Source organism: Ursus arctos, unplaced genomic scaffold (assembly GCF_023065955.2).
Source record: "Ursus arctos isolate Adak ecotype North America unplaced genomic scaffold, UrsArc2.0 scaffold_22, whole genome shotgun sequence".
Taxonomy (NCBI): domain Eukaryota; kingdom Metazoa; phylum Chordata; class Mammalia; order Carnivora; family Ursidae; genus Ursus; species Ursus arctos.
In genome coordinates, this window is record NW_026622897.1 from 38,358,532 (window position 1) to 38,376,058 (window position 17,527).

General features: G+C 34.4%; 1 protein-coding gene and 1 non-coding gene across 2 annotated transcripts in view; one reads left to right on the forward strand and one right to left on the reverse strand.

The window, feature by feature from the left end:
- Positions 1–17,527, forward strand: part of CNTN5 (contactin 5) — a 1,310,719-nt gene that overhangs the window by 1,190,402 nt on the left and 102,790 nt on the right. The gene's annotated exons all lie outside the window — the stretch shown is intronic.
- LOC113260225 (U6 spliceosomal RNA) lies at positions 10,014–10,116 on the reverse strand. Its single transcript, XR_003317863.1, has one exon. It is a non-coding gene; the product is annotated as a U6 spliceosomal RNA (small nuclear RNA).

Genomic DNA, 17,527 nt, shown 5'->3' on the forward strand with positions numbered 1-17,527 from the left:
AAACTGAAACACCATCAAGGCCATCTTAGTATATTCAGTAAGCTGAAACAATGAAATCTTGCATTACTTTCCTGAAGCGGGTTGTTTATATTAGCACATATTTACATGCATTGAAGATTCCATTGTGATGGCTTCCTTCCTTGAGCAAAATGCAATAGCTATCTTTGTGTACAAAGGAATTTCCCAAATGTGAAATAAATGTTGAAGGGCTTCAAATACAGTTATACAAAGGAATCAATCAAAAGAATAAGATTGAGTTTAAAAAAAAAGTTAAAAAGTTAAATACACAAATTCTATTTCATTCTAGAAAAGATGTGTAGATGAACCCATGATAGTTGTAAGGTGTTTTTTACATATCAGTAACTATCATCAATATCTGCATATCTAATAATCACCAACTTGATATCACACAAAATGAGCACGAAGTACATATTATAAAATTGATTTAAATCACAATATTCAATATTTTTAAAACATAAATATTCGTTCTATGAAAGTTTACATAGGCTTTTGCCATACCTTCAGTTTAGTTGACAATGAAGCAATGCAAAAATTAAAATAAAGAATACAAAGCTGTTATAAACCACCAAGAACACTAAAGGATTTGGACGTATTTGTAAAATAAATACTTAGATTTTTAAAAAGTGAAACCAAATAGTGTGAATGATTTTTAGGTTCCCCTGAAATTATGTCTTAGATTTTAAAATATTCTATGTCAGAAGTACAAAATTTTAAGCAATGGAAATATTTTTTAAACCACATAAGTTAATCATCTATATCAAAGCATTAGCTTTCTCATTTGTCAGCATTCTGATTTGGTTAATTTAAGTATTCATTCATCACAAAAACCTATGGCATAAAACAAGTCTCTTTGAATTATATGTTTTGTTCAGGAGGTTATTGGTTCATATAATTATTTCTGCTGCGGCAACTCAAGAAATAGAACTGTTATTAGTAAACTTCATTTGAAATACCTTATCACTGTTTCAAAGACATTTTATCACCTGATCTGTATGTATCAGTAAATCAAAGCTCATATATTTGTCTCACAACCTCAGCTCACAGAATGTTAAGTCAAGCTAATAAGCAGCATCGATCATACCCCACTGGATGAGGTAGTATGTATTACAGACACTCTCCCTGTAATCCATCCATTATATGGAACATCTGTTACAAATTATCCAACCTCCAGGACTGCTCTATTTAAGTGCTCCGAAAGAGCCCACTGTCTCCATTTCTCCAAATGAGTTAGATGGTGGCATCAAGCTCATTGTCACCATTTGACACAGTCATCTTTCAGTCTGTGCCAAGCTCTTAATGGTACATTGCATAATGGTATATGTCTTCTTACAGTTGTATAGCAAAAAATCCCCCGAGTATAAAACAATAGCCATCAAGATACCCCTAAGACAATTCTTTCTCCATTATTTCTCAGCCATTGGGAGATAAGTTAACCACTTAGAGAGTAATACTTATTCTTTTTTAAGTCTTTAGTAGCCTACTGATTTGCTCAGTTAGTTAAAATATGAAATTAATGACCTTAAATACCTGTTTGTCAACTTTTGTTCCTTTTCACAACCATGAAATATGTCCCTAGTCCCAATGGAAATCTTGTAGAACATGTTTTTGGTATGGAAAATCATGAAAGAAAACCTAAATAAATGAGAGTAAGTACAAATGTATACTTCAGAACAACAACAACAACAAAAACATAAAAGAAAGTCTCCTATTTCCAATTTACCCATAGTATTGTCAAAGATGCATATGTCTTAAGGAGAATGGGTTTATAAATGTATTCCCTAGTATGTCATTGGAAATAATAATTCCAAATTCACTTCATGGTATATTTGGGAAAATAAGCCACAAGGATATCTATAAATTATTCATAAGTGAATAGTGAGAGTGAACAAATTTAAAAGTCCATGCATTATTTTTTTAATCTTAAAATTTACATGGCAGAGTTGTAATGAATTACACATGATAAACTCAATATTGGATTTACACAGTTTTGCAGAAACATGGCACTTTGCAATTTTAGCATCCCATATGGTATTTCCTATAGGATTTCTTTAACTCATTTTTTCTTAGAATTTATTTAATATTTAGTTTAATAAATTAATTTCAGGATAGTATCTGGGTTGCTTGAGGTTTTTAATAAACAAGGTGATTATTTCTATTTGTTCTGGCAATTTGTACAATATACCCTCAAATATCTATTTTCCATTTCAGAAAGATCACCTTCGATGGATGGACAGTATTATTTTTCTATTGGAATATACACAGTGTGCACAACTTCAACTCATGTAAAGCTACATTAAACATTTATGCCTGCTTAACTACCTGCAATTGTCGGCTAATTTACCTTTCATCTGAATTTTGTGATAATTGACTGAGAAGTGTTTGTACTTTTCTATAAAGAAGCACAGAATTCTTTAAACATCTCAAACAGAGTGATATGGAGAGTCTCACATTGGTAATTAAATGCTTCAGTGAAAAATGGCACAAGTCATTTTAACTCGGGACCCACTCACTGGTCTGAACCAATCACTTAGCCCCATTTAACCGAAAGGAGATAGAGTTCTAATGACAAGCACACATTCACAAATTACACCTACCAGGATAAATTTCATGAAATTCCAATTTTATAAGACTGGTGTAGGGGAAAGGATAGTGTCATTTTGTTTTGTTTTGCTTTGTTTTCCTTACAACAGAAGTAGAAAAATCACCACACTCTCAATAAGATTGCAAGAAACTGGTATGCAGAACATTCTCAGAGACTACCACTGTCATTGAAACTACACTGACAACTTTGACTAAGCAGCACCAGTACAATAAGACAACATTGGAAAAGTGATTTATTGAATCATTGCAATTTACATTTGCTACGAAAATGTTATTGCAAAAGTTTTGCAGTTTTAGCATTAACATTGATCATTAACATTTTCAATTATTTAAATAGATTTTCCCCAATATCTTCCTATAGCCTCTGAGGGCTTCCATTCCACTTTTGCTCTATGGTTTTCAATAGCTTCTTTCCTTTGAATTTTCTCACGTGTTATCCAGAGTGGCTTCCCAACACACTCAGATAAAATCTAAAGTCATTCCCTTTGCCCTCAAATCCCTCTGTTATCTGGCACCTACTGACCTTTCCAACTTTATCACTCTCCTCTATCTTCTTTCTTCACTTTGCTTCAACCACACCAGAATCCTTTCTGTTTCACAAATGTGCCAAACTCATCAACACTTAGGAATTTTGTCGCTGAGGTTCTCTGCCTAGAAAACTTGCCCATAATATGTATGTGGCTAGCTGCTCCTTATCATCTGTTTTTCAGCTTCTCATTTAATGTTTCCTATCTTGCCTCCACGTGATCTTCATCCCACTTTATTTTCTTCATTGCATTTATTACTATCTGAAACTATCTCATTCATTTGTTCATTGACCTTCTTCTCTTCCCTAGAAAGTAATCCTAATCCCTAGAGTCTGGCACACAGTAGATATTTCCTCAATATTGTTAAGCAAATTATTAAATGTATGAATAAATGACTAATTCTTTTTCCCGAAGTGAATAATTACATTTTTAAAATCATATAAATAGAGAAGAATGGACAGTGTATGAAGTAGTAATTGAATGAACAATAATCATAGGCATTTAATATTAAATATAATGACATGTCAATAAGGCAGACACTGTGAAATAGGAGAAAAATCTGTATGGGAATGATGTGGTGGGATAGGGTTTTCAGAAGTTTCCTATAGTGGCAATCACAAAACAGTTCTTTGAAGCTTGGCACTCCCATCTCTATAAAGCATTTTTTCATGATTTCACCTATTTTTTTTTGCAACATACACACATACACTCATTTTCACAAGAAATATTGATTGAAATACTAAAAATCAAGTGCAAATAGCAAAGAAGGATTCATATGCTGGATTCTGGCTACCCATAGTATATGGGAAAGAAACTAAATAGAAGTGCTAAAGAAAAGGCTTACGTGTCCACTAAAGATTTTAGGTCCATGAGAAATTTTTGAACTATCAGTTGAAACATCACCCAGCTGACAGCCCAGCACCTTATCATCTTGCCTTATTTGCAACTGTAGGGGTCCAACCCGTGTCCTGGAAGCTCTGCCATGTATAGTTTAATCGTTACTTGGGACATGAACTTTCTGGCAGCAGCTTTAATTTACTGCAGTAGATGCATCCCCATATTTATTGAATCTTCCCCTGAATTTCACATGGACTCTGCTTAACCTGTATGGTCACCAATTAGGCTTAATTCAATTCCTACCTGGAATCTACCTACTCAATAGGTGGGCATAACTTCCTTGCCACCCATCATGCCAACTTTTAAACTCAGTCACCTCTGTTTCTGGTTATGAGCAAGTACACGACATAAACAATTTAATTGAACAATGTTGACTCAGCCCCTATAAAGTCATGTTTTTCATTTCATATAAGCTTTCAAAATCGTTAGCAATATTGCTGTTTGACTGTTGTTGATCACCCAATGACTATTCCTGATCTTTTCAACTCTCTTCAGGCTCCAAACTAGCATCTTCCTACTGCACTTATTTGTTATCATCAAAATTTATTTCAATTGAAATTAATTGCTTTAAGTTGAAAGGAAAACTTTTGAGATCTTCCTCCAGATTTTCCCTTTATTCTAACATTATTCTTCCAATTTATCCAACCATGAAATTCTGGAATAATGTTTCATTCCCACCCTTGACTCTTCCCCCATATTTAATGTGGTGGTCCACCTCCCATTTAAAAACATTTACTAGCCCTCCACTACCTACATAACAAAATTCAAACTCGTCCTCGTGTTCAAGGTCTTCCATCCACCTTCTTTTCTCCACTTTTACAGACTTCTGCTATTTTGATCAAACTTAAACTACTTTCCCTCTCTTCAAAAACACCTTGAATTTTCCAGTATTTTAGCATATTTGTTTACTTATCCTTTTATCACCAAATATTAATAATAATAATAATAATAATAATAATGAAGTCATCTGTTCCATCTTAAGAACTAGCCCAGAGGAACTATCTTCTTAGAGTCTTCACTTAAAAAAAAAAATCCTTCCAACCTCAGTATCTAAAGAACTTTCTGTGACATAGAGATGTGAAGTACAGTCCTAACTCATTTTGGCTGGACAATGGCAAGGGCTGCATGAGAACTGGGTCTTGTGGTACCCAAGCAGCCTTCATCACTCAAAACTGTCAAGTTTAGGTTTTTGGCTTGTTTTCACATGCTAACATCTCCAAACCTTTCAGCCTTCTTTTTTTTTTTTTTTAAGTCAATGTGGCAATGAGAAACACACAGAATATTCAATTATAGGTTTATAAAATGGGTTTTTCAATTTCGCTCTAAAATTCTCTGATTTTCTTTTTTCTTTTAAAGATGTTATTTATTTATTTATTTGAGAGAAAGAGAGTGTGCTAACAAGTTGGAGGAGGGTCAGAGGGAGACAGAGAAGCAGACTCTCCACTGGGCGGGGAGCCCTATGTGGGACTCAATCCCAGGACCTTGAGATCATCCACTTAACTGACTGAGCCACCCAGGTGCCCCTGATTTTCAGTACTTTGCTGAACTTTGTTGTCATAGGAATACATTGTCTAAAATAATGCAGCCTTAATAAGCTCCAAGTGTATATCCAAAACTGATCATTCCATTATCCTAGAGGTGAATTTTTAAATCACTTTCATAATTTCATTGCATTATGTGTTTACCTATCTGTCTGTTTGCTTCTAGTTGGCCAGCTGTTCTGTCAGTTTTCCCAAATGACTTGTTTTTTCCAATTCCAAGGGGTTTATTTGATAATTAGATATTGTCGAAGATCCTTTTTTCAGGTTATTTATGCTAGTATAACCAGTCTTTGCATAGGTAAGGAATTACTCCAGTGTTAATCTTTTGCAAACCAAGGGAGTTTCAGTTATCCTTTGTCTCTTAGGATGCTTCCAGTTTCAAATATTATGAAAACTAACTCAAATTGGATGAAACAGTAAGGAAATTTATTGGCTCTCATGACAGGAAGCTAAAGCAGATTTTTAAATTGATTAATCCTGGGTCTTAAGTTTTTTTTCCAAAGACCCAGGTTGATTCCATCTCTCCACTGTTGTCTATAATGTTGGCCTTACCCTAAAGCTCATGGTAGTCATAGGTTGACTGCCAAGAATAGTAGAGGCTAAGTACTTTCTTGTTACTATACAGCAAGTGAAAGAACTAGCATATCTCTACAAGTGTCCATCCCTTCATCTGGTTTTGCCAGTCTAGACCATGAACCGCATCCAACATAAGAAGATTGCCATGATCTGATTGGCTTAGACCAAGCTTCTTGAATCAATCATGACAGGGGCAGGTGAGATTGCCAAAACAGGCATAAACTAATCAGGGCCACCCATAGAATAGGGGTTAATTCCTTACATCACATTGCGACAGGTGGAGTGAATATTAGGGAGTAAGCCACAAAGTCCACTTCATTTCTATCACATATTTCTACCTCCAAATTCATTTTCAGTCAATAGAAAAGTTTGCCTCTGCTCAAAATTATTTTTAATGCTCTGAAACTTACATTTTCTATGTCTGTGCTGAATTATGTGAAGTAGTGTTGAGTAGTAATAAATAGGACAGAGTTAAATCTCTGATACATATCATAAAATTAAGAATAACAATTGAACCCCAGGTTCATCATTGGGGTGTTGTGTGACCTTGAATGAGTCACCTGAACTTTCTGAGACTCAGTCTTCTCATTTGTGGAAAGGAGGATGTTAATACCTGATTTACTGTAAAGATTAGAAAGAAAATACATAACATTTAGCACAATGCCTTCTACTTGATAGACATTGAGGTAGACATTGAGTCATCATTTCACTATTTGTTTTCCATTTTCCACTATCAGCTCTGCAGAAGATATTGCTTGTTGAAACTGCCAGTAAGATTAGTACATTTTTCCAAATTATTTTCATATCTATCTTTTTATTTTGATAGAACCAAATGTGGTGCATAGGTTCTGATTTTTATTGGTAAAAAATGAAGCATAGTGAGATCATATGACATTGTCAAAGTTACCAAGCTATTGAGAGGTCCAACCAGTGCTGGTATATAACTATTTACAAAGTAATTTTTAATTACATTACCCTATGTAATCCTCACAATAATGATAACATTGATATTATCCACTTTATAAAATGTAAAGAAATTGAGGCTTAATGAGGTTCAGAAATTTGGCCTAGTTTCAGAAACTTATACAGAGGGGCGCCTGGGTGGCACAGCGGTTAAGCGTCTGCCTTCGGCTCAGGGCGTGATCCCGGCATTATGGGATCGAGCCCCACATCAGGCTCTTCCGCTATGAGCCTGCTTCTTCCTCTCCCACTCCCCCTGCTTGTGTTCCCTCTCTCGCTGGCTGTCTCTATCTCTATCGAATAAATAAATAAATAAAATCTTTAAAAAAAAAAAAAGAAAAGAAACTTATACAGAGATCTTACATAAAGATTCAGAACTGGAATAATATTCTTCAGATTCTTTATCCAACTCTCATTTCTTTTCTTGCAATATAGGGTGCATAAAAATTTCCTAAGCATTTTAGGGGCAGCTGGGTGGCTTGGTCAGTTAAGTGTCTGCCTTCAGTCAGGTCATGATCCCAGGGTCCTGGGATGGAGTCTTGCATTGGGCTCCCTGAGCAGGGAGCCTGTTTCTCCCTCTCCCTCGGCCCCTCCCACCATCTGCCCTCCCCCTGCTCTCTCTGTTCTGTTTCTTTCTCTCTCAAATAAATAAATAAATAAATAAATAAATAAATAAATAAATCTTTAAAAAAATTCCTAGGCATTTTATATAAAATGCAATTCTGAGGCTCTAGGTCACAGAAATTGGAATTTAGTAGCTATTGAGTAAAAAAAGTAAAACTTGAGCAGAGATTTCAAATATGAAGACTAGGTGTTAAATGGTCAAAATGAGGAGAGACAAAAATCACACTGAGGGACCCATTACAGAGATGACAGATGATGATAATGATGATGATGATAATAATAATAATAATAATGATAGAATAAATGGTGAGCTTTACCAATTAATTAAGAACAAAACTGCTTTTGAAAAAAATTATTAGAAATGTTTATCATTCATTTCCATCCTGTCCACCGCTGGTAAAATAGAGTTGGTTATTCTCATAGGACTAAGAACAGTGGGAAAGGGTCATTTAAATCAAGTTGGTAAATATTAAAGAAATCTAAAAGCACCCTCTAGATGTCATGAAGAACACGATTATAAGGAAGTATCTGAGGAAAAAAATAAAGAAGGAAAGATGCAATACTATATGAAGTTGGACGTTGCCATCCCAGTATGTCACGAGCATGTCAGGACACATCTTGTATAAAAATATAATATCAATAAAATCATACTTCCTAAACAGGGCATGCCATAAGTCTTCATAATTCTATTCTAAAGATGAAGACCTCAGCAACCAGTTATTAATAGGTATGAATATGTAATGTGCTACAGAAAATCTATTCACATTATTGACTTTTTTTTACGTTTATTTTTTATTATTTTTTTATCCGAGTTCAGTTGAAACACAATGTTATATTAGTTACAGGTATACAACAGACTGATTCAACAAGTTTATATGTTATGCTATGGTCATCAAAAGTATAGCTACATCTTTCTATTACACCTTTGACTATATATTCCTGATACTATATCTTTTATTACCATCACTTATTCATTCCATAACTGGAAGCCTGTATCTCCCACTCCCCTTCACCTGTTTTGCCCATGCCACCACCTCCTCCTTTGACCATCAGTTCTGTGTATTTATAGGTCTGATTCTGCTTCTTGTTTCTTTATTCATTTGTTTTTGTTTTTTATTCCACATATAAGTGAAATCATATGGTACTTGACTTCCCTGTCTGACTTATTTCACTTACTGTAATACCCTTTAGGCCCATCCATGCTGTAGCAAATGGCAAGATCTCATCCTTTCTCAGCCATAGCTGAGTAATATTCCTTTGTGAGTGTGTGTGTGTGTGTGTGTGTGTGTATCACATATTCTTTATCCACTCATTTATTGACAAACATTTGTGTTGCTACCATATCTTGGCTATTGTATACATGCTGCAATAAACACAGGGGTGCATAAACCTTTTTGAGTTAGTGTTATCATTTTCTTTGGGTAAATACCCTGTGCTGGAATTACTGGATCATATGGTATTTCTGTTTTTAATTTTTTGAGGAATCTCCATACTTTTTTCCACGGTGGCTGCACCAATTTGCATTCCCACTAACAGTGCAAGTGGGTTCCTGTTTCTCCACATCCTCACCAACACTATTTTTTTTAATCTTTTTGATTTTAGCCATTCTGACAGATGTAAAGTGATTTGCATTTGTATTTGCATTTCCCTGATGATTAGTGATGTTGAGCATCTTTTCATGAGTCTGTTGGCCATTTGTATGTCTTCTTTGGAAAAATGTCTATTCAGGGCCTCTGCCCATTTTTAATCAGACTATTATTTTTTAGGTGTTGAATTGTGTAAGTTCTTTATATATTTTGGATATTAACCCTTTATTGAATATATCATTTACAAATATTTTCTCCCATTCAGTATGTTGTCTTTTTATTTTGTTGACAGTTTCCTTTGCTGTGCAAAAGCTTTTTATTTTGGTGTCTACTTGTTTTCCTTGACTTAGGAAACATATTTGGAAACATGTTGTCATGGTTGATGTCAAAGAAATTACTTCCTATGTTATCTTCTAGGAGTTTTATAGTTTCAGGTCTCACACTGAGGTCTTTAATTCATTTTGAGGTTATTTTTGTATATAGTGTAAGAGAGTTGTGCAGTTTCATTCTTTTTTTTTAATAAAACACTTAGGCTGGTCATGGGTAGTAAGGAGGGCATGTATGGCATGGTGCACTGGGTGTTATACGCAATTAATGAATCATGGAACTTTACATCAAAAACCAGGGATGTACTGTATGGTGACTAACATAACATAATAAAAAATACTATTATAAAAAAAATAAAAATAAAACACTTCAAGAATTTGCATAAATGACTTGCACAGGGGCCATGCTAATCTTCTCTGTATCATTCCAGCTTTAGTACATGCTGCCAAAGGGAACACCACTATCATTGTTTTGCATATAGTTGTCCAGTTTTCCCAATACCATTTATTGAAAAGACTGTCTGTTCTCCATTGTATATTCTTGTTATAGATTAGTTGGCTAGATAGGCATGGGTTTGTTTCTGGACTCCCTATTCCCTTCCATCGATCCATGTGTCTGTTTTCATACTGATACCATACTCTTTTGATTACTACAGCAGTGTAGCCTACCAAAATCTGAGAATGTGATACCTCCAGCTTTGTTCTTCTTTCTCAAGATTTCTTTTGCTATTTGGGTTCTTTTGGGGTTTTATACAAAGTTTAGTATTATTTGCTCTACTTCTGTAAAAAATGCTATTGGTATTTAATAGAGATTACATTGAATATGGAAATTGCTTTGAGTAGTTTGGATATTTTAACAATATTAATTCTTTCAATCCATGAGCATGGTGTATCTTTCCATTTGTCTTTGTTGTCTCCAATTTCTTTCATCAGTGTTTTATAGTTTTCAGTATACAGGTCATTCATTCATCTCCTTGGTTAACTTTTTTCCTAGGTATTTTATTCTTTTGAGTGCAACGTAAATGGGATTGTTTTCTTATTTTCTCTTTCTGCTACTTCATTATTAGTGTATAGAAATTCAATAGATTTCTGGGTATAATTATGTATCTTGCAAACTTAATGAATTCATTTATTAATTCTAATAGTTTTTTGGTGAAGTCTTCAGAGTTTTATGAATAGTATTATGTCATCTACAAATAGTGACAGTTTAACTTCCTCATGAATATGGATGCATTTTATTTCTTTCTGATGTCTGATTTGCTATGGCTAGGACTTCCAGTACCATGTTGAATGAAAGTGGTGAGATTGGACATCCTTATCTTGCTCCTAATCTTAAAGATAAAGCTTTCAGTTTTTCACCATTGAGTATAGTGTTAGTTGTGGGTTTTTCACTTACGGCCTTTGTTATGTTGAGTTATATTCCCTCTAAACCCATTTTGTTAAGAGGATTGAACTATTACTTTTTAATGAAAAGTTTTGTTGTTACTTATATATGGGCTTTTAAATTGGGTCTATGCAAAACGGTCCTTTGTTTTGAATGGTTCATTACATGTAATTAAACTACATGATAAAAATTAAAAATATCCCAGGGGCGCCTGGGTGGCTCAGTCAGTTAATTGTCCAACTCTTGATTTTGGCTCAGGTCATGATCTCAGGGTCCTGAGATCAAGCCTTGTGTCGGTTTAATCTCTGCTTGAGATTCTTTCCCTCTGCCCTTCCCCCTAAAGTAAATAACTAATTCTTTTTAAAAAAAATTTAATTTACTCTTTGTGGCCTGAGTTATTGAGTTTATTTCTTTGCATTAATCTAATCTTTTAGACAATAGCTAAATCTCATCCTTACTTGGTTAGAAAGCCATGTTCAGGACTTTGTTTCCATGAATGATTGTCTTTTTCTGCAGCATAGTCCTACATGTGTTTAGAAGTAAGAGGTGTTTGTTCCCAAGCAATATTTATGGGATTAAAAATAGAATCAATTTAAAATAACATGGCATATTTGGTATCAACATTTTTTTTAAGTTTTAAACAACGTGAGGCAAAGACCTGTTTAATGTTTTAAATCCCAACAAGTTTAATTTTTCACTTAAAACTTCTGTATGAAAAAAAAATTACATGAAAGTCCCCAAAATCAAATAAAGTGAAACGATGTGAACCTACATAAAATGTAAAAATTAGCATGTAACAATAGGGATTTTTGTTGAATCAGTAGATGTCAGATTCAGGCAGAGAAAGTGATGATATCTAGCTGAAAAAGGGCCAGAGGAGTTGGTTGGCATGGGGAGTCACCTGCAGTATTAGGAGGATTTTTAAGGAATTTTTCTTCAAGAAGGGTTGGACAATCATACAGCAAGAACTGGCTGGCTCCACCAGTTGTTGTCTACAAGGAGAATGGATCATGATATCACAAGAAGTCAGTACACAATTTCCTATTTATTACCACATTAGTTTGTTATAATTTGTTTTGAACAGGAAATATCACTCCACATGTTTTGTCAAGACTAAAGCCAGACTCTGGTTCAACACTTTTCCCCCCAAAGCAGGAGGACTCTTTTGGTTTGTTTTTGTTTTTGTTTTAATTGAGGAGTTTTCCTGTTTCAATTACTTCTTCCTCAGCTGAAAAAAAACATGGTTGAACTAGACGACTGCTGTTATTTTAAAAATTCCAAGGTTCTCTAACATTGATTAACTATCACATGAAGTCTTAGGTCCTTGTTTCATGTACCCAGGCTAACAATAACAGCTTTAGAGGTTACAAGGAGACTTATATTTTATTTGCTTTTCAGCTTTAAAAGTCAATGTCTTCTCAAAAGAAGAAAATTTTCTAACTGAACATTAGATCAATAAAATGAGTTGATCTGATAGCAATCTAATATCAATTCTAAGAGCCCTTGATTGAGAGTAAATTAAATTCATGAGAACATGGCTTCTGCCAGGGGCCTTTGTGTTTTGTCATTTGCTCAGCAGTCCTCACCAAGAAGAAATGAAGAGACTGTGTCCATTTTTCTAAATTAACTATTTCCAAATGAAATATTTATTTTAGGGGCGCCTGGGTAGCACAGTTGTTAAGCATCTGCCTTCGGCTCAGGGCGTGATCCTGGTGTTCCGGGATCGAGTCCCACATCGGGCTCCTCCACTGGGAGCCTGCTTCTTCCTCTCCCACTCCCCCTGCTGTGTTCCCTCTCTCGCTGGCTGTCTCTCTGTCACATAAATAAATAAAATCTTAAAAAAAAAAGAAATATTTATTTTAGTGACTCTATGTAATGGCACTGTTGTGGGGTGAGGGGGGTCTGAAGGGGACTTTCCAGATTCCTTCCCATCTGATATGGACTCATTACAGCTAAGTGTAAAGTTAATAAAGATTTCTGCTAAATGAGAGGCATCTGTATAATATTCAGACACTAGCTACTATCACACATTTGTTATCTGTGAGATATTTATCTCTTATTGATCTATTTTCAAATATGTCTAATGTAAATTAGCTACAGCCTTTAAAGAGAGAATTTACTCCCTGATTTAAAAAAAAAGGCAAAAAATGGCAAAAATATAACCATCATTAACAGGCCTTAAAAACAAAGTTATTGATTGTATTAATGTAATATTAATGTATTTCACTCCTAAATATAGACAGGAAAATAACTAAAGCCAGCATTCAGTCTATAATGTCTAAAAATGTATATGTCTCTATAAGTGAGCATTGATAAGCCAATACTAATATAATAAGTAATAATAATTAATAATAATAATAATTAATCTGTAATTCACATCATTAATTTTTCAGAATATTTTTACAGGAATATATTCATAGAAATCTTTGGATTTATAAGGATTTAGAAAAATTATCTGTCCACAGGCTTTAATAACTTATTAAATCCTATGAAAAGACTTACTTGCTTTATTCATGGAGCTATTCTGTCAATTTTATTACCATCCTACTCAACTTGCCTGAAAAAAGCTGATAAATATATATATTTTTTTCAAATGCATTTTAATTAAAACAAAGAGTTATTTTGTTGGAACTTTGTCTTATATGATAATTACTCTATTTTAAAATATCCTTTTATTTGTTAATTGTTACACAATATTCCAAATTCAAAACAACTCTTCTCTCCTTTCTTACCTTCTTTTTTCCTTCTTATCCCTTCTTTCTTTCATCTCTCCTTCTACAAACATTTATCGAGGGCCTAATATATATATATATATACTACGTTGAATATTCAGACAAGTGGAAATTATAGAAAAATAATTATAGACAACTTAACAAGAGCTATAATGAGATGTAAAATATACCCCCCAAACACTTGAACATAACATTATCATTACCTGGCATTTGTTTTCTGTAAAAGATCTGTCTCTGCCACAAGATTTTAACACATCTGGAGCTGGAACCTGATCTTGTTCTCCTATAAATCATTTCCCCCACTCATCTCTCACCACTCAGCACATTGCTTTATGCATAATGGGCCTCCAGTAAATGTTTGGTTGAATAGAATATACTTACAATAGTACATACATACAATACGGAGGCTTTCTTTAAAATAATGACTTCAAAAAATAATTTTAGATGCTTATTGTGCAGAATTGAAAAATTCAAACAAGTAAAGAATAAAATTTAAATCATCTACATCCTCATTTCCAAGCAATAATAACCACCATGTATACTTCAATGCATTTCTTTCTGGTCTTTTCCTTTATGTATTTGTGAAGTAACTATACATATATATTTATATATAATTTTATATATTTTTTTTTTTTAGATTTTATTTATTTATTCAACAGAGATAGAGACAGCCAGCAAGAGAGGGAACACAAGCAGGGGGAGTGGGAGAGGAAGAAGCAGGCTCATAGCGGAGGAGCCTGATGTGGGGCTCGATCCCAGAATGCCGGGATCACGCCCTGAGCCCAAGGCAGACGCTTAACCGCTGTGCCACCTAGGCGCCCCAATATATAATTTTATATTCTAATTTTTTCACTTATTATATTGTGAATATTTCCCACATAGTAAATGATCCTAAAGATTAGTCAGTTTAATGGCTGCCTAATATTTTATCATTAAATTTTATGATTTAAACATTACGTGATCATTGGACAATTACTTATTTACAATGGTTTGTAATTAGAAATAATTGCACAGCCACAGTCAGTGTCCTAAATACATGAATCTTGCTCACTCTCACTGATTATTTTGCTAAGGGCTATACTTGAGAAAATGCCACATATAGAGAAAAGTACTTTGATATTTATTAATTATGTTGTAAATTCCTTTTTGTTCTAGCTGAAGTTTTTTAAAAATTTCAGAATAATTATTATCCATTGTTAAAAGAAACATGCCTTTCTTTAAGAAAACTAATTTAAACATTTTATAGACCATTAATACTCAGAAAGGCAAATTATTTTAAGGTAACAAGTAGTTATTTTCCACTAGTTATTTCCTATCATGTCTCACACATAGGTGGTTGTTAATGCTTTTTGAAGAGGCAAATAGAAGAGATGGAATGGAACAGAATAAAGGGAACAATATAGAAGAGCTTAATAAATGAATTATGTTAGTAGCTATACCTATTTGAATGCATTAGCAAAGTTTTATGTATTTTTTTTGTAGAATTTTAAACAGCCTCCTAACAAATTCTCTATCTATGAACAAACTTTCAAATCAAACTATTTTGAAGTCTGTTCCAGTTACCTGTTGCTGCTCCAAAACTTAGTGGCTTAAAACATCAATCTATTATTTGCCCTCATGATTTTGGCAGATGACAGGCACAGTCAGGTAATTGGGATCTCTCATGCACATGAGTCCCATGGTGGCTGAAGCTGGAGTTATTTGAAGGCTTCATCACTTACATGTCTGGTGCCTAGGCTGGGATGCCTGGAATAGCTGGGAGCAAGTTGGCTCTAGCTTTCCCCCCAAGCTTCTCCAAATGGATAGCTTGGACTTTCTTACAAAATTGTAGTCTCAGTTTAATTAGATTTCTAACTAGGCATAAGCATTTCCGCATAAGCATTCAAAAGACCTGGGTTAAAACTGCAAAGCTTCTTACAACCTCTCCTCAAAAGTCATGCAGTGTCACTTCTACCATTGTCTTTTGGGACAGATAGTGACTGACCAGTCCAGAATCAAGGAACTGAAAGAACAGGTTCTACCTTTTAATGAGGGAATGGCCTGAATGTATAGGGAGGAAAGAGTGATGGTGTCCATCTTATACACAGACTGCACATTGTGGCTTTCTTCAAATGCCATCTTTATTTCTACCACATAATTTAAATGTGCCTTCCCTTAACACACACTTTTTCTTTCTTTCATTCCTTCAATTAAAACTACTTTCTAGATTAACAATGAAAGGAGGAGGGGCACCTGGGTGGCACAGCGGTTAAGCGTCTGCCTTTGGCTCAGGGCGTGATCCCGGCGTTCTGGGATCGAGCCCCACATCAGGCTTCTCCACTATGAGCCTGCTTCTTCCTCTCCCACTCCCCCTGCTTGTGTTTCCTCTCTCACTGGCTGTCTCTATCCTGTCAAATAAATAAATAAAATCTTTTTTAAAAAAAAACAATGAAAGGAGGAAGGATCTGTGGGCTCCTTGCTTCTTTGGACAAATTAGGCTTTACAACAAGATTCAAATTCAAATCTTAGCTGTACCATTCACTAGTAGAATTACTTGGGCAAAAAATGTCTCCTCGGAAGAATGGATTCTCTGACACCCACTGCCTACTATAACACCTAACATATAATAAGGTTATTGACTTATTTATTATTTATTGACTAACCAATCTCTGAGATTCCATTATATCCTCTATGAAATAGGGAGAATAATGGCAACCTAACAGTGACATAGAAATAAATAACAAGTTATTGTTGGCAAAATACTAAATATAAGGGCCTTAATATAGTAAAGTGAGGATATGGTAACCATTAGTAATATTATTACAGTTAATATTCTCACCATTATTTTTGTTATCACCATTATAGTTGCTCTTTATATTTGTGTCATCACAGTTTAACAACTTGTTAGATATCTTCTTTAGCACCTAGATCTCATTTATTTACCTCACCTCATCCTTAGCCACTGTTTCAATGCTTAAACATTCATACTGATGACAAATCAAACATATTCTTCCATAAGTTCTTGACCTTGTCAACCTTAATAATCATATTCCCCACTTCACTCCAAATAAACACAAATTCTCACTCAAAAGTGCCCTACACTTAAATCACAAACTCTTCAATTTTCTCTTCACAAGTTCCAATTCTTATATCTTCCCATCATGCTTTCTTCAATTTCTTTTTTTTTTTTTTACTCTAGTCTATCAGCACCTTTCTGGTTTACTTGACTCCCTAGTCAACCTTAACACCATGGGCATTCACACCACTGGCATCTTTAATGATAAGTCAAACCAACTTAAAAATTCCTAAATCTGAATAAACTCAATTGATAAAAACGTTCATTTCTCCTTTCCTAAAAATGTCATTTTCTTCATGAGGCTTTTAAAATTATTTTTCCATCTCCTTGTTCCTTCCCTGTTGAAATTCTCTACCCAGAGGTCTTTACTAACTGCCTCCATTTCTCCAGCACTACACCATTTCTTAGCTCCTTACAGTCTAGGTCAGTCCCTCCTGATCAGACTTTGTAATCACCAAATCCGACTCAGCAAGGTTAAACTAGGAAGTCAGGACCAGAGCCAAAGTAGTTAACTCAGTCCATTCAGATTTAAGAATTTATAAATTTTGTTTGGTTTGTCACAAAAGATGCAAATGGTATGAATGACAGTGACATCAAGGTGGATTAGGGAGTCAAGTGAAGCCAGAATGGTGCTGGTAGGACTAATATAGAAAATAACTTAAAATACTTAAGAGGGTTTTTTGCTTGTTTGTTTTCA